Here is a 19,162-nt window from a genome sequence, read left to right as displayed (position 1 = left end):
TATCAGGCTTCTGCAGAGCTGGATGATAGGCTCATCATCTGAATCAGGTGTGTTGGAAGAGGGAAACATCTAAAACATGCAGGATACTGGCCCTTGAGGATCTGAGTTTGACACCCCTGCTTAAGGTGATTATATTTTATTTTAAATGTAATAAGATATTTGGACTAGAAATGAGAAAAATACACTTGGTCAGATTTAGATTTTTGCAGTGTATGTAATGTCTCTGTCTATATTGTGCTGTTTTTTTGTGAGTGCTCTCTTTACAGATGATGTGAGCTGTAATATGATGTACTGAAAGCAAATTCCACCAACTTGCTGCATGGCCATTGATAAATGATTCTGTTAATATATTAAAAAATAACTCACAAATTAACCCATAAAGATCCAGTGCCACTTTTGTGGCACTTTCCAAATGAATTTTTCTCTCTATTTAACCATTTTTAACTGATTTATCACCATTTCTTACTACATTATCCTTTATATTTTTTGTGTTTTTTCAGTGAAAATCCAGTATATTCCTGTATCTAATTCACCGATCATGTAGATTTTCATTAACCCTTTCATGCATGAATTATTAGAACCTTAATCAAGATTTTTTTCCTGAGTGTTTTTATTCCTTTTTAGGCATGAAAAAACAAAGTGATTTTTTTTTTTTCTTTTTTATGAACCTATTTTTCATGGAGTTACAAAAATTTCCACTCAGCTGGACACCATGCGTTTAATTTTTGAAGCAAAGAAACATGCATTTACTGTCATACTGTGTAAAAACTATGAAATAAGTTTTTTTTAATGTTGCTAATCTCATGTTTTCATGCATTTTAACATACTATAACAGTAGTTATTACTCACTCAAATAATATGCAAAAAACAAAACACAACAACTTAAAAAAAAAAAAAACAACTGTTAATTACTGTCTAATAACAATTAGCAATTGATTCACACTCAAATATGTTGCTGCAGATCAGGTTTATCAAGAACAGGAATGTTACAGTAAGCAGTGTATTATGGGATGGTGCATAAGTATCCACTGTGCTGGTTGATATGCAAGTAAAACAACAAAATCCATGAATATACAAGAGAACAGCTGTAGAGGAACTGTCCACTGTGGTGACCAGTATGCATGAAAGGGTTAAAACTCAGATTAAAGTTGAGGGTTATTATATCAGTGCTACTTCTATGGTACTTCCCAGATTAATTTTCATCTCTATTTAACCTTTCTTAAGTGATTTATCGCCATTTATTACAATATTCTCCTTTGTGTATTAATTTTTTTCCATTGAAAATCAAGTCTTTTCCTATATTTAATTCACTGATCATGTGGATGTTCATCAAAGCTCAGATTAAAGTTGAAGGTTGTTATATCAGAAACAGAGAAAATGGAAGAAAATGTGACTTTTTCAGCAAAGATATCATTAACTGAACATAAACCCAGTGTGTCCATCCACTGTCATTGATCCAACTCTATGGGTTTTACTGGTGAATCAGTGTTGTAGAAGATGACAGTGTTTCCATGGTAACTACAGAGCCTCTGAACGTCCAAATGGGTCATATCTGATGACCATGAAAAGATGACAAACTGTATTTTACACCAATTATTTACACGTGTTGATAGAATTAATGGATCAACAGGTATTAAACAGTTTAGATCTGTAGATGACATTGGTCACCGGTAGCTGTTTGGGTCTTTATGGGTTAAAAGTGTTTACCTATGGCCACTAAGCTCCCTGTACTCACATCAGCTTTCAGAATCATTCAGTGGGCGGAGTTGGACTACAAATGTGTATGAAGCTGCACTGCTGGAAAGAGGCAGTGAGGAAAGTGAGAAGGGTCTGGAGTATTCCAGCCAGTATCCAGGTCATCCACAAGACAGAGATTTACAAGACACATAGGGCTATGTCAGGGTCTGAAAGGGTTAATTAGGAAGTTTTGTACAGTTTTACGAAACCACAAGCAGCCCAGACATCTCTTGTCTGTTGCAATCAGGTTATTTTCAATATGTCATCTTGTCATCATCAGGTAACTGGAGTGACCTTTAACATATAAAGACCAAAAACATCCATCACTGACCAGAACCATCTACTGATGTAAACTGTTTAATACCTGTTAATCCACTAATCCTGTCAATACATGTACATAATTGGTGTAAAATGCAGTTTTTCATCTTTTCATGGTCATCAGATATGACCCATATGGATGTTCAGAGGCTCCGTAGTTACCATGGAAACACCGTCATCTTCTACAACATTGATTCACCAGTAAAACCCATGGAGCTGGATTAATCAACCAAGTGTGATCAATCAATCACACTTGGTTTATGTTCAGTTAATGATATATTTGCTGAAAAAGTCACTTTTTCTTTCATTGTCTCTGTTTCTGATATAATAATCCTCAACTTTAATCTCAGTTTTTTATAGATGGACGGATGGATGGACAGAGATAGATAGATAGATAGATAGATAGATAGATAGATAGATAGATAGATAGATAGATAGATAGATAGATAGATAGATAGATAGATAGATAGATAGATAGATAGATAGATAGATAGATAGATAGATAGATAGACAGACAGACAGATAGATGTACTTAATTCATCCCAAAGTGGGAAATTACAGTGTAGCCACAGCATGCCACACATTTGATAATAATATAATATCACAGCAAACACGAGTAAAGACAATATAACATAAGAGCAAACACTATACAATGTACTCTATAAATTAGAAGTATAAAAAGATGTGGATAGAATCTGGATAATAAGTGTAATGTGCTGAAATAAACTTGTAAGGTGCAAAACAAGTTGAAATATTCCAAACTTTCAACATGATTAGTGAATTCAATGTGGGAAAATATCTTATTTTCACTGAAAAAAAAATTAATTCAGGGGATAATATTATAATAAATGGTGGTAAAACATTTAAGATAGGTTAAATAAAGAGGAAAAATTCATTTGTGAAGTGCCACAAAAGTAGCACCAGGTTTTCATTGGTTAAACTAACCAGACTCATCAATAGAGGTAAAAAAAAAATGTTTTTGGACACTCAATCTCAAATATTATGATGAAATATTAGCTTTTTTGTGTGTGTGTGTGTGTGTGTGTGTGTGTTTGTGTTTCAAAACATGTGACTGCAGCAGACAGACACAAACAAATGCAGTTTTTAATTCATCTTTTTTGTGTGTGTGTGTGAACAGGAAAGAATAACAAAACTAAATTCTTGACAGTTTCATCACATCATGTCCTGGATGTGTTTCATTATCTGCTGAAAAATCCCGTTTTTACCTCGACAGGAAAGAGCATGTGCAGAAAGAAGGAAGCAGTGGGTTAGGAGAAAGGAACAATACTTGTCAGAGTTCAATAACTTACGAGGGATTTTTACTGTAATATATCACAAATGCATGTTGTGTTCAAAAACGCCTTTTCTACCGCTGTAACAATAATTCTACAGCCGCCTCAGTTGGTGGTCCTGATTGTATTACAGTTCGACTCTGGATCTGAACTAATGCTAAACACTAGCTGCAGTGAAACACATTGAAATCCAAGCTCACATCAGGCCTAATGCTTCAGAGTCCAGTAATATAACGGTTGAAGTCGCCTGTCGGAAAATCCACCTTTTTTAATGTAAATTTCATGAATAGTACTGCTGACTCTACAGGCTCTTCACAGCTCCCTGTTCTCCGCCTCATCGACTTTTTGATTGCTCAATTGTGACCTAGAAATCAATCTTTGTGCACCATCTTGAAGAATGTCTCAATTGCCGGTCCCAAGTGCACACTGAGGACCGAAGATGTTGGCCGGTAGAACTATCGCAGAAGTATTGTGGTTCTGTAATGTGACATATTTCTGGATTATACAAACCACAATACGAGGGGGTCTTTACCAATGGAAGTCCTGCACAGTTGGTTATTTAAAATGATCAAATTCTCAATCAAACTTGTGTGTGTTTAATAAAATCACATGCAATCCCTAGAGCACCTACTGACACATTCAGCCACACATGAGCATCCATCTGTCAAAGATCACAAAATACAGCAGTACACTGTGGCTGAATAAAAGACAGCTGTTACACTGCTCATATTTTAGATGACGCTACCTCTAATGTCTCTGTCTTAGTCAGTCCGTTGTGTCCTTGGGCAAGACACTTCACCCTCCTTGCCTCCAGTGCCACTCACACTGGTGTATGAATGCGTGTGAATGTTTGGGGGTGGTCGGAGGGGCTGTAGGCACAAATTGGCAGCCACGCTTCTGTCAGTCTTCCCCATGGCAGCTGTGGCTACAAATGTAGTTTACCACCACCAGAGGGAGAATGTGAGAGCGAATGAATAATGGGTCAATAATGTAAAGCGCTTTGGGTGTGTAGAAAAGTGCTATATAAATCCAATCCAATACTATTATTATTATTATTATTATTATTATTATTATTATTATTATTATTATTATTATAACCTAATCTAAAACATAAAACCTATGGTGTATTTAACACATTTTCTAAGTTTTTAGTATTAATTTACTATGTAGAAAATAATGAAAACAAGTGGTGCCAGGCACAACAAACCCCTTGCAAGTATTGTAGCCTATTTTGGCATCAATCCAAATGATGTCATCATGTCTATGTGTGTGCTGATGTCAGCATAGACATAGACAGCAGTGACAAATTTCAGCCATTATAAGTAAATGGGAAAAAATAAATAATTAAAAAATCATTTTAAAAATTTTGAACTTTGACCTACTTTTTCCAAAATGTAATGACATCTATTCTGGGTCACTAGCAATCTATAAACCAAATTTGGTATGAATTCAACCAATATTTTTGCTGCTAAAGTATCAACAAACAAACAAACAAACCGAATCAAAAACAATACCCCTTGTCTCCACTTAGGGGGGGGCAGGGTAAAAAAGAAAACGAGTGGTGCCAGGCACAACAAACCCCGCCCCTTGCACGTACTCTAACCTATTTCAGCATCTATCCAGCTGATGTCATCATGTCTATGTGTGTGCCGATGTCAGCATAGACAAATTTCAGCCATTATAAGTAAATGGGGAAAAATTTTTTTAAAAATTTAAAAATCATTAAAGAAATTTGAACTTTGACCTACTTTTCCCAAAATGTAATGACATCTATCCTGGGTCACTGGCAATCTATAAACCCAATTTGGTATGAATTGAACTAATAGTTTTGCTGTTAAAGTGTTAACAAACAAACAAACAAACAAACAAACTGAACCAAAAACAATACCCCTTGTTGCCACTTGGGGGGGGCGGGGTAAAAAAGAAAACAAGTGGTGCCAGGCACAACAAACCCCGCCCCTCGCAAGTATTGTAGCTTATTTTGGCATCGATCCAGCTGATGTCATCATGTCTATGTGTGTGCTGATGTCAGCATAGACAAATTTCAGCCATTAAAGTCAATGGGAGAAAAAATGTAAAAATCATTTAAAAAATTTCAATTTTGACCTACTTTTCCCAAAATGTAATGACATCTATTCTGGCGCACTGGTAATCTATAAACCAAATTTGGTATGAATTCAACCCATACTTTTGCTGCTAAAGTGTTAACAAACAAACAAACAAACCGAATCAAAAACAATTCCCCTTGTCTCCACTTAGGGGGGGGGGGGGGCAGGTTAAAAAAGAAAACAAGTGGTGCCAGGCACAACAAACCCCGCCCCTTGCACGTACTCTAACCTATTTTAGCATCGATCCAGCTGATGTAATCATGTCTATGTGTGTGCCGATGTCAGCATAGACAAATTTCAGCCATTATAAGTAAATGGAGAAATTTTTTTTTTAAATTTAAAAATCATTAAAGAAATTTGAACTTTGACCTACTTTTCCCAAAATGTAATGACATCTAACCTGGGGCACTGGCAATATGTAAACCCAATTTGGTATGAATTGAACTAATAGTTTTGCTGCTAAAGTGTTAACAAACAAACTGAACCAAAAACAATACCCCTTGTCGCCACTTGTGGGGGCGGGGTAAAAAAGAAAACAAGTGGTGCCAGGCACAACAAACCCCACCCCTTGCACGTATTGTAGCCTATTTTGGCATCAGTCCAGCTGATGTCATCACGTCTACGTGTGTGTTGATGTCAGCGTAGACATAGACAGCAGTGACAAATTTCACCCATAATGAGTATATGGGGGGAAAAAAAAGATTTTTAAAAACCATTTAAAATTTTTTTTTGAACTTTGACCTACTTTTTCCAAAATGTAATGTCATCTATTTTGGTTCACTGGCGATCTATAAACCCAATTTAGTATGAATTCAACAAATAGTTTTGCTGCTCAAGTGTCAACAAACAAACAAACAAACAAACAAACAAACAAATTGAACCAAAAACAATACCCTTTGTTTCAACTTCGGGGGGGTGGCGTAAAAAAACAGAACAAGTGGTGCCAGGCACAACAAACCCCGTCCCTCACACATATTGTATCTTATTTTGGCATCAATCCAGCTGATGTCATCATGTCTATGTGTGTGCTGATGTCAGCATAGAAACATTTCAGCCATCATAAGTAATGGGGAAAAAAAGATAAAAAAAAAAAAAAAATCATTAAAAATTTAAACTTTGACCTACTTTTCCCAAAATGTAATGCCATCTATTCTGGGGCACTGGCAATCGATAACCCTAATTTGGTATGAATTCAACTAATAGTTTTACTGCTAAAGTGTTAACAAACAAACAAACAAACCGAACCAAAATCAATCCCCCTTGCTTCCCCTTCGGGGGGGTGGGATAAACGAGAAAAAACACTGATTGAGAAGCCAGGTCCAGACTATATACCAGTATACTTCTGTTTACAACTCAACAAGCATTTTAGTGTTTAGCATCACTGTAAAATCTGACTGTATTTGTTCATTTATGGCTGAATATGTCCGCTTCCTGTGTGAGGATGTCGGACAAATGAATGTTTATGTAGGTCCTTAAACTTTTGGCAGGCAGGTACGTGAGGGAGCGCTCTAATTGGACTCTTCAGATTTTCCACAGGATGCAGCTCTCTGTGCCCCAAACACTCCCAATTCCACTGCCAGCACGTTGGAATTGTTTTTATCGTTTTTGATTTTATTCAATTAGACAATTCTCACCGAGTTGCCGACTCATTTCTGGCGAGAGACACCTTACTTTAGGGGACTGGGAAAGAGACCATGAACCTACTCCAAATTATTGTGGGTAACAAAGATTTACTTTGTTGTGACACAGGCTGTAAATCGCCTTAGAAAACAAGTGTCAAATATGCGGCCTGTGGGCCAAACCCGGCCCCCCCAAAGGTTTCAACCCAGCCCATCGCATGATTTTATGAAGCTTTAAAATTACACTGAAGATATTAAAAGCCAAGGGTGTTGAAATTATTTTAGCTCAGGGGCCACATTCAGCCCAAAGATCTAAAGTAAATTTATAGCATAATGAACCTTCAACAATAAAATCTGAGCAACTTGAAAATTAACCCTATAACGCTGAACATATCATATTGCATACACGAGTTTTGAATCCCTCAACATCAGGGGTGTCAAACTCATTTTAGTTCAGGGGCCACATACAGCCTAATATGATCTAAAGTGGGCCGGACCAGTAAAATAATATAAATAATAGGATACGAACTTTTGAGTCAAAAAAAGTAAAATTCCGTAATGAAAATGTTTACATCTACAAATTGTCCTCGAACATAACATGAACAAATATGAACAACCTGAAAATTCTGAAGAAAAATAAGTGCAATATCAACAATATTACACCTTAGTATATCATTTATTAATGTGAATCACAACTGACAGATCACAGTGGATCTACAAATACACAAAACATTAAATAACAGGCAGAATATTATTAAAATTCCACATACTTCTCTTAAGAGATTTCAAGTTATTCACATTTTTTTTAAATAAAAGGCTAGTCTGGAAATGTAAATATTCTTGTGTAATGTAACTTTTTTTTTTTTTTTACACTAAATCAAAGAGAAAAATTTGCAGTTTTCATAATTTATCGGTTATTATGATAGTATTTTACTGGTCTGATCATTTTTAGATTGAATTAACCCAAAATGATTTTAACATCCTTGACTGTTAATTTCTTCAGTGTAATTTTTGCTTTTCACAAATTCATCCCAGGGGCCAGATTGAACCCTTTGGCGGACCGGATTTGGCCCCCGGGCCGCATGTTTGACACCTGTGCTCTACATGATCAGTGTGATATTTTTATTTCTTGAAAAACCTGATGTATACAATTAGATACATGCAATACACAGATAATCCACCAGGGGGGAGGAATTTGTTCACCAGAGGCCTTTCCAGTGACACTACAACTGTCATTAATGAGGAAGGAGGAAAAACTTAGACAATTTTGAAAAGAAATTAGAAATTTGTTAGACATGTTTGTGTTATATTATGTTTTTGTTTGTTTAAAAATAATAGTATTTTAGCATTGAGCCTTACAGACCCTGTAGACCACACTGGACCTGAGATTGTTGACTCACTGGAACTGTTACTGTCACTGTCTTGTAATGTATGCAGAAATGACCAAAGATAGTCACTTGCCCGAGCTGCAGCATAAAGCATAAAGTATCCAAAAACATACCGTGCAGTATTTTCAGTTTGCTGATCAGGGTCCAAACACAGACATAAAACACTGCACTTTGTGGGTCATTGTTGTGCAGCTCAGGTACATGATCTCTGAGTGGAAGCATTAAACACAACACAAATGTAAATGTAAATGAGTCAGACAGTGGCGCCTGATGCATTTTCTGGTCTTATCGCTTGTATATTTCAAAAAATGATCACCATCTAAGGCTAACTGGAGGTAATTTATTACTTCCATCTGTTTGGTGCTGTGATTTAAGTACCTCAATTTTACATATAAGAGATTTTGATGATACAAAGCAGTGAATGAACTAAACTCTTAAGAGTATGTTTCATTTTCACAGCCCTCTTATCATGGATGATGGAAATGTTTGATTGTATTCTGATAGAAATATGCTACTATAATTATTCTCAATCTTTACATTACTTATGTACTTATGTTACTTAAGGCCAACGTCTTATGGTTAAAACATTTTTAAAAACCACTGTCAGAGAAAGGTAGTCACCACTGTCAGATATAATTACCAAAATATTCTGATAATCCATAGACTGTTACAGTGGAATCACACTTTTTTTGTTTTGGGGGGGGGGGCTGAAGTGACCATATTTGGAATGTGAAGAATGAGAAGTGAGTTAATGCTAAGGCTTAATGCTAACTGACAATTTAGTGTTTTTTACCACATTTCCATAATGAATGTAGCTTATTCAGTTGAGCTGTTAAGAAAATTTTAAGCAATTTCCAATGGACAGAGGCTCTAAAAGTCTGACTCACCAGGGAGTTGTCAATCACACCTGCCAAAGCTCAACTTCTATTCAGGATAAAAACTCATGAAGAGAGAAGGAAGTCATAGATAGACCACCACATCATTTATTAGAAGGAAAAAAAATCCTGGTTAAAACTGACTTTGTGATTTTAAAGAGAAACTTTTTGGGGCCAGCACCTACTGGCCATTAGTGGTATTACACTTTATGATACTTGTGCATTGGCCTCATTTTCAAGCTTCATCATTGCCTGTGATTAAATTCATGTTTAATGTGTTCCAGGTCATATTTACTCATGACTTGGAACATTTTTTTGGTGAAGCATCACTTTTCATTTCAAAACAATATAAACATATCATCCAATACAAACAAAAAGACAATAACAGTAAAGTATTGTTAACTTTAACCAACTGCAAGACCACAGCCCCTTAATCAGTGGGTCTAAGAATATTTTATCCAACGTTATATCAATTTTTGGAAACAATGCAAACAATTTTTTCAAATGAAAATCAAGTATTTTCCTATATTTCATTTACTGATCAAGTAGATGTTCACAAAAATTCAGATTAAAGTTGAGCGTTGTTATATCAGAATCAGAGAAAAGTGAAGAAAAACTGACTTTTTCAGCCAAGTCTATCATTAACTGAACATAAACCAAGTGTATCCATCCACTGTCATTGATCCAACTCCATGGATTTGCCTGGTGAATCAATGTTGTAGAAGATGACGGTGTTTCCACGGTAACTACGGAGCCTCTGAACGTCCTAATGGGTCAAATCTGATGACCATGAAAAGATGACAAACTGTATTGTACACCAATTATTTACATGGATTGATAGGATTAGTGGATTAACAGGTATTAAACAGTTTATATCAGCTGATGCTTTTGGTCGTTAGTGGATGTTTGGGTCTTTATGGGTTAATTTTACTACTTTCCTTGTGGCGATAAAGAGCAGAAGAAGTGGATGAAACTGATAAGAAAAGTTGCAATTCTTATTTGAAAGAGAAAAAAGTTGGTTTGCCTCTGTCAGACTGGATCTTTATGGACTTCTCAGCTATAGAATAAGGGTTTTATGAGATGTTTCACAGTTTTTACTATTTGTTTTTCATTTGCTGGACCTTTATCTGTACTGTCCAGTTCAGAGGGAGATAAATAAAATAGCAATATATGTCAGAACACACCACTGATGTAAATGGACCAGCACTATTTAAGACACTTTACATCATGATCTACTGCAGGTAAAACACTGACTATGAAAACTAATCATTGTATTTGGGTTAAATAAATTAATTTTGAATAACCAGATTGTGGCATGTATCAGAAATGGACAGGAAGTGGAATACAGAGATCTGATGGGAGTCTTTTTTTTTTGACTTGAGCAACAAAACCTGCCTCCCACTGAATACCTCCAAGACAGAAATATGGTGGGTTTTCAGAAGTTTCAAGGTCAGCTGGTTATTATTCCCCAGGAGGCTCAGGTCCTTTGACATCTGCACTAGCATTCTACATGTTTTACCAGACGGTGGTAGTCAGGGTTCTGTTCCATGCTGTGGTCTGTTGGGAAAGTAGCATCAAACAAAAGGATGAATGTTGGATGGACAAACTTGTAGAAAAAGCTAGCTTAGTGTTGGACGAGGAGTTGGACTTCAATGTACTCTTGCTGTAAAATTCAAGAATGTTTATTGTCATTATTTGCACATAACAGAATTTTTTGTTAGTCTCCCGAAACCCAGGAAATGTCAGGAAAGTACAAGTTTCTGCTTTTTTTTAATTAAATAATTGCCTATATTGGAAACTTCATGGTGGAATCGTTTTTTCAGATGCATTTTTAAAAATTTCAATGAAATGAAAGTGGGCATTTTTATTTATTTTTATAAAGCTGTGAAACTGTGGACAGAAAACCCATAGCTGGGTCTAAGGAGGATAGACATGGTTCTTGGTTAGATTAAAACAAGAAAAAAAAGGGAGCCAAAACACACCCCTGTGGAGCCCCAGTTCTGCCCAATAGTGTCCAAGAGATACAGTTCCATAGTTTCAAGAATTGTGGTCTTCCTGTCACTTTATCAGCAGCAAAAGTACAAATTTAATAGAATATGAAGTAAATGTGAATCATGAGGACAAGACACTGTCATTATTTTACATGAGTTAACATTTGAACTTTGTACTTTTTCGGTAGACTACAAAAACAATGAAAGCATAACAAAAAGAATCTGTGTGAATCCAAAAATAAATCTTGATAGAAATACAATGTTGCATTTGAACTTCAGCACATCATGACTTAACTGGACAGAAGATGTGCCAAGACTCTGAACTGTTCCTATAATCTATTGTGTACAATGTGAACAAGAAGGGAGCCAAAACAGACCCCTGTGGAGCCTCAGTTCTGCACAATAATGTCCAAGAGATCAGTTCCATAGTTTGAAGAATTGTGGTCTTCCTGTCACTTTATAAGTAGTAAAAGTACAAATGTAATAGAATGTGAAGTAAAATGTGAATCACGAGGACAAGACACTGACATTATTTTACGTGAGTTAACATTTGAACTTTGTATTTTTTCAATATACTAAAAAACGCTGAAAACATAACAAAAAAAAATCTGTGCGAGTCCAAAAATAAATCTTGATGGAAATACAATGTTGCATTTGAACTCCAACACATCATGACTTAACTGGACAGAAGATGTAAGAGGACTGTTCTTGTAATCCAATGTGTACAATGTGAACAAGAAAGGAGCCAAAACACACCCCTGTGGAGCCCCAGTTCTGCTCAATAATTTCCAAAAGATACAGAACTGTGGTCTTCTTGTCACTTTATCAGCAGCAAAAGTACAAATTTGATAGAATAGGAAGTAAAATGTGAATCATGAGGACAAGACACTGACATTATTTTACATGAGTTAACATTTAAACTGTACTTTTTCAGTAGACTACAAAAAGGATGAAAGCATAACAAAAAGAATCTGTGCGAATCCAAAAATAAATCTTGATGGAAATACAATGTTGCATTTGAACTCCAACACATCGTGACTTAACTGGACAGAAGATGCGAGAGGACTGTTCTTGTAATCCACTGTGTACAATGTGAACAAGAAAGGAGCCAAAACAGACCCCTGTGGAGCCCCAGTTCTGCTCAATAATGTCCAAAAGATACAGAATTGTGGTCTTCCTGTCACTTTATAAGTAGTAAAAGTACAAATGTAATAGAATGTGAAGTAAAATGTGAATCACGAGGACAAGACACTGACATTATTTTACATGAGTTAACATTTGAACTTTGTATTTTTTCAATGTACTAAAAAACGCTGAAAACATAACAAAAAAAAAATCTGTGCGAATCCAAAAATAAATCTTGATGGAAATACAATGTTGCATTTGAACTCCAACACATCGTGACTTAACTGGACAGAAGATGCGAGAGGACTGTTCTTGTAATCCACTGTGTACAATGTGAACAAGAAAGGAGCCAAAACAGACCCCTGTGGAGCCCCAGTTCTGCTCAATAATTTCCAAAAGATACAGAACTGTGGTCTTCTTGTCACTTTATCAGCAGCAAAAGTACAAATTTGATAGAATAGGAAGTAAAATGTGAATCATGAGGACAAGACACTGACATTATTTTACACGAGTTAACATTTGAACTTTGTAATTTTTTTGAGGGACTAAAAAACGCTGAAAACATAACAAAAAGAATCTGTGCGAATCCAAAAATAAATCTTGATGGAAATACAATGTTGCATTTGAACTCCAACACATCATGACTTAACTGGACAGAAGATGTAAGAGGACTGTTCTTGTAATCCACTGTGTACAATGTGAACAAGAAAGGAGCCAAAACAGACCCCTGCGGAGCCCCAGTTCTGCTCAATAATTTCCAAAAGATACAGAACTGTGGTCTTCTTGTCACTTTATCAGCAGCAAAAGTACAAATTTGGTAGAATATGAAGTAAAATGTGAATCATGAGGACAAGACACTGACATTATTTTACATGAGTTAACATTTAAACTGTACTTTTTCAGTAGACTACAAAAAGGATGAAAGCATAACAAAAAGAATCTGTGCGAATCCAAAAATAAATCTTGATGGAAATACAATGTTGCATTTGAACTCCAACACATCGTGACTTAACTGGACAGAAGATGCGAGAGGACTGTTCTTGTAATCCACTGTGTACAATGTGAACAAGAAAGGAGCCAAAACAGACCCCTGTGGAGCCCCAGTTCTGCTCAATAATGTCCAAAAGATACAGAATTGTGGTCTTCCTGTCACTTTATAAGTAGTAAAAGTACAAATGTAATAGAATGTGAAGTAAAATGTGAATCATGAGGTCCAGACACTGACATTATTTTACATGAGTTAACATTTGAACTTTGTACTTTTTCGGTAGACTAAAAAACGTTGAAACAAAAAAAAAAAATCTGTGCAAATCCAAAAATAAATGTTGATGGAAATACAATGTTGCATTTGAACTCCAGCAGATTCCTCGGCCTCCTGAGTGCTGCATTTCCTTTCTTGCCAGTGCTGTCCCATGTGGACCAGTACAGTCAGTACTAATTAAATTTTACAAGACAAAATACACAAGAGAGAGCCAAAGACAGAGAGAGGAGAGAGGGAGGAGGGAAACGGGGAAAAAAGATGAGGGTAAAAATAACAGACAAAAATAGTCTTTCAGAGGAAGGGAACGCTTCTTATTAAGGAGCATACCACTGTGAAACGGGGGTGGAGGGAAGTCGCACAGAATCTGACAAAAGCACAAAGATGAAGGAAAAAAAGCTGAATGTTGGCTTTTTAATGTGAACTGTAAATTGGATCTGTTAGTTTTGTTAGTTGGTCACAGCATCCTGTCATACACTGAGCAAATGATGTGAATTTACGTCAAAATAAAGAGAAATTCTCTAGAAGCAAAAAAAAAAAAAATGCTAGATAAGGATAAAGATAGTTTTGTTTGCTATTTGTACAGGTTCAGGTAAATAAGAATTATTATGTAGAGGTCTCTCAGAAAATGCAAGTATACAAGATTAAAATATACAAGTCAGAGATAAGCAGTATGCAGTGTTTTTCAACCTTGGGATCGCGACCCCACGTGGGGTCACCTGAAATTCAAATGGGGTCGCCTGAAATTTCTAATTGATAAAAAATAAAAAATAAAAACGTACGTACTAATAAAAAATATATGGTGAGTTGAGAGAGACAATCCCAATCCATAAAAGACATGACAAACTGTGAAGCTGAAACTGAAGCACTGTGATACTGTTTATCTTTCAAATGTTCATTGTGGTCAGTTTCAGATGCTGCAGCTCTTTCATAATTCATAGTTTGAGTTCTTGTTTGTTCAGTATTAATTGTCAGCCTTGTAAATCCAAGCTGGACTGAGTGTACATATCCTGACCAAGGAAAATAAAATTCTCACTTTGTGCAGTAATCTACACCTGGCTTTTCTGCCTCCGTCCAGAATAATATACATTATATAGACTAAATGTTGTCTAAAGTTAACATTAATTTGCAACATAGTACAGCAAACTATTACATGATCAAAAACAAATTAATTTTAGCAAAAAAATGTCTCTATTTTGAATATCTGGGGTCGCCAGAAATTTGTGATGTTAAAATGGGGTCACGAGTTAAAAAAGGTTGAGAACCGCTGTATCAGAAGGTGACCAGAATGGGATGAGAACCATCAAGAAACAACTCAACTCAACTTAAGAAACAAAAATAGTATAGCGAACTATTACATGATCAAAAACAAATTAATAATAATAATAATAATAATAATAATAATAATAATAATAATAATAATAATGGATTGGATTTATATAGCGCCTTTCTAGACACCCAAAGCGCTTTACATTATTGACCCATTATTCATTCGCACTCACATTCTCCCTCTGGTGGTGGTAAACTACATCTGTAGCCACAGCTGCCCTGGGGCAGACTGACAGAACATCTTAACAAAAAAATGTCTCAGTCTCAGAAATTTGAGATGTTAAAATGGGGTCACGAGCCAAAAAAGGTTGGGAACCACTGATATAATGAAAGTATAAAATCAGTATAAAAACTATTAAAAGATTGTAGCGCAGTGACTTGTAATAAATATATAAAAAATAAATATAAAACAATAAATACAGACTGAGGATTCATGAGTTCAGTTTTACCTTTGTCACATGACATTTGGACACTTCTATGAAACTGGTCCTAAAACCAGAACAGAGGGGCTAAAAATTCAAACCAGATGTAGACTAATGTGATGAAGCAAGTTTGGAAGCACTTTGGGTCTGTTTTAAATATAAATATTTACTGAGATAAAAGATACTACTTTTCAGATAAAACACCTTTTTATCTGACGTGCGCATACAAAAATCTGCATGTAATAAAGTAAAAAGGACACGAAAATTAAGCGCTACTATTTTTTTGAATATGTTTTCATTCTCTCACAGGTACGTTTTGGGAATCGAAGTAATTATACAAGGTGGAGTGTTTCACAAAAATGGCCGCTGTTGCACAATCACTCACAATTTATTTGTCAGTTTGAACAGCCCAAATCTGATTTTTTCAAATCCAACTCAGGCCACTTTCATACGTGGTCCTAAATCCGATACATATCGAATAATTTGCAATGCGATTTCAGCTTGAATGGCCATGTCGCATTTATCTGACCTTGACGTCATTGAAATATGACAAACGTCACAATTCTGTGTCCCAGGAGGAGGAGCGGCGGGAAAAACTTTTTTTTTTTTTTTTTTTTTTTTTTTGAACATGCAAAGAAAATAAGACAAAACAAAGTAAATTAAGACATAAACAAAATAACATTTAAATGGACAGAATCTATCTTCAAGCACATACAAGTCTGAATTTTGCAAAAGGAGTAGGAGGAAGTATAAACTTATTTAACCCATAAAGACCCAAACATCCACCATCTACCAAAATCATCTACTGATATTAACTGTTTAATCCCTGTTGATCGACTAATCCATGTAGATATTTGGTGTAAAATGCAGTTTGTCATCTTTTCATGTTCATCAGATATGATCCATTTGGACATTCAGAGGCTCCGTCGTGAACGTGGAAACACTGCCACCTTCTACAACATTGATTCACCAGTAAAACCCATGGAGTTTGATAAATGACAGTGGATGGAGACACTTGGTTTATATTCAGTTAATGATAAATTTTGCTGGAAAAGTCCCTTTTTCTTCAGTTTTCTCTATTTTTGAAAATAATAAATCCTCAATTTACTTCTGAATACTTATGAATATCAACATGATTAGTAAATTAAATGTTAGAAAATACCTGTTTTCACTGAAAAAAACACAAACTACTGAGGACAATATTACAATAAATGGTGATAAGCCACTTAAAGACAGTTAAATATTGAGAAAAATTCATTTGGGAACCGCCACAAATGTCACACTGGGTCCTTATGGGTTAATCCTACCCCTCAGTGCTTTTACACCTTTATCATTAACTTAATACAACAATCAGCCTATACTATTTCCCTAATTTTAGCATCGAACCACAACAATCCACAATGCAGTAACTGAATTATCCACAACAGTATGTTCATGTCAGTACAGTCATACAAACAGACTCAACAAATCAAACATTCTCTTCAATAATTACAGCAGATTTATCAGCACAACATCATTCATAAACAAACAGGCCTCATTGTCATTATTAAATACTGTACCTCTCAAGAATCAATTCTTTATATCTTTTTTTAAACTGAATTATGTTTGATATTTGTTTTATCTCCACACATAATTTGTTCCACAGTTTTCCTCCACAGATGGTGATACAGAAACTTTTTAATGTAGTGCATACTTTATGAATCTTTAAATTTAATTTTCCCCTTAAATCATATCCTCCCTCTCTTTCACAAAACATTTCTTGAATATTGCCCGGTAGTAAATTGTTCTTTGCTTTATACATTATTTGAATAGTTTTGAATTCCACAAGGTCAATGAGTTTTATAGTTTTTATGTTTTTTTTAATTTAAAAAAAAAAAATTATTTACTTCAGTAAACACAGTGCGTGCCTGCGTGGTCACATATTACATCAGGACCTCTTTTGCACATGTGAGTCACTTCAGGATCGTATTCAGTTCATACTCAAAACTGACGGAAGTTTAAAGTGTAATATGAACGAGCACGCAAAAAAAATCGGATTTCACCAAAAAATCTGAATTGCGCATTAAGACCTGCTGTCTGAACGTAGCCTTAGATTTATTATGGAAGTCTGATAGGACCAGTGAATCCATCACAATATTAATAATTATTCAAACCCTATAGCTGCATGTAAAGGAGAATGTGGACTAGTATTTACTTCATCTAGATACTGACAGTACTGTAATAATGTTGCTACAAAATGCAGTTTCTAGTCAGACACAACAATAAAAAGACATCACGCACAAAGTAAACCTCCAGAAATCAGAAGAAACAGGAGAAAACTGTGATTCTAAATTTTAAAAAAAATCTTGAAATGATCTTTAGGCCAGATCACCCAGCCTTAACTCATCCATGTATAGTTATTAGTTGAAGGCCTGTGCTTTTATTATTAAGAAATTCCATCAATAATCCATTGCTAGAAATATAATATGTACCAGCAGACTGATTCCACCTCTTTCATCTCTACTCCTTACAATGAAATCTTCATGAAATCACTTGATAGAAATTGTAATCTTCCTTATTATATGGTTCCATTTTGCTGTAAATAATCATTTGTATGAAAATACCTCCCACCCTAACAGCTGTATGTACTTAGATGTGTAATGAGTTTTCTGCAGCACATGGCTGTCTTTGCTGTATCTCATCATGTATTTTCATATTTGATGTGTATAAATAGTGGACTCTGGTCTTAACTCCAGCAGAGCAGATGGTGGTAAAGTACTACTTACACCACTTATCACTCATTAACAAAAGAAGAAGGCAGCGGCCATGATGCATCATGCAGAACTTGAGGAGAATAATGACAAATCTGGCATTCTGCACATTTCAGGTTTTTCACTTACATTCGACTTTTGGTCAGAATCAGTATGCTAATGCTAAGCTAGTATGCATACCTTCTTCTTCTGCACAGGGTAAATGGGATGAAATCCAGTTGGCCTACAGGCAGTGTACTGTACACACTGGAAATTGGCTTATAAAAAAAAAAAAAATATATATATATATATATATATATATATATATATATATATATATATATATATATATATATATATATACACATATATATGTGTGTGTGTATATATATATACACACATGTATATAAAAGACAAAATAATGAAAGTGCAATTAACTTATTAACATAATGTCTGGTGAATTACTTGAGTGTTTTCTTACATTTTATAATTATTACTACCATACTTCAGTAGAAGAGCTTTGACATTTATATTATGGCTGTTTTAGAGCTAGAAACTATCTGACATAATATAATGTACCAATATCTTCATCATATGTTCCTGTAACTTCGTCTTTTATTAGTCATGTTTTTTCAGGGTATCTACAAGGTTTGAGGAAGACAAATTTATTTTATTTATTTTATTTTACCTTTATTTAACCAGGAAGTCCCACTGAGATTAGGAATCTCTTTTTCAAGGGAGACCTGACCAAGGTAGCAACCATACAAAATCCAAACAACATAAAACACATACAGGGTGGGGAAGCAAAATTTACAATATTTTGAGGCAGGGATTGAAAGACAGTGTATGACCAATTAGTTCATTGAAAGTCATGAGAATTTATTTGCCACAAGAAAATGGACATAATAGAAAATGTTTTTATTCTATGTGTCCTCCTTCTTTCTCAATAACTGCCTTCACACGCTTCCTGA

General features: G+C 35.1%; 1 protein-coding gene across 1 annotated transcript in view; it reads right to left on the bottom strand.

Moving 5' to 3' along the window:
• The window catches only part of adamtsl3 (ADAMTS-like 3), a 786,695-nt gene that overhangs the window by 507,417 nt on the left and 260,116 nt on the right, over positions 1-19,162 (bottom strand). The gene's annotated exons all lie outside the window — the stretch shown is intronic.

The sequence above is a fragment of the Sphaeramia orbicularis genome, chromosome 3 (genome assembly GCF_902148855.1).
Source record: "Sphaeramia orbicularis chromosome 3, fSphaOr1.1, whole genome shotgun sequence".
NCBI classification, from domain to species: Eukaryota; Metazoa; Chordata; class Actinopteri; order Kurtiformes; family Apogonidae; genus Sphaeramia; species Sphaeramia orbicularis.
The sequence above is the reverse complement of the archived record's forward strand: the minus strand, read 5'-3'. Positions and strand labels throughout refer to the sequence as shown.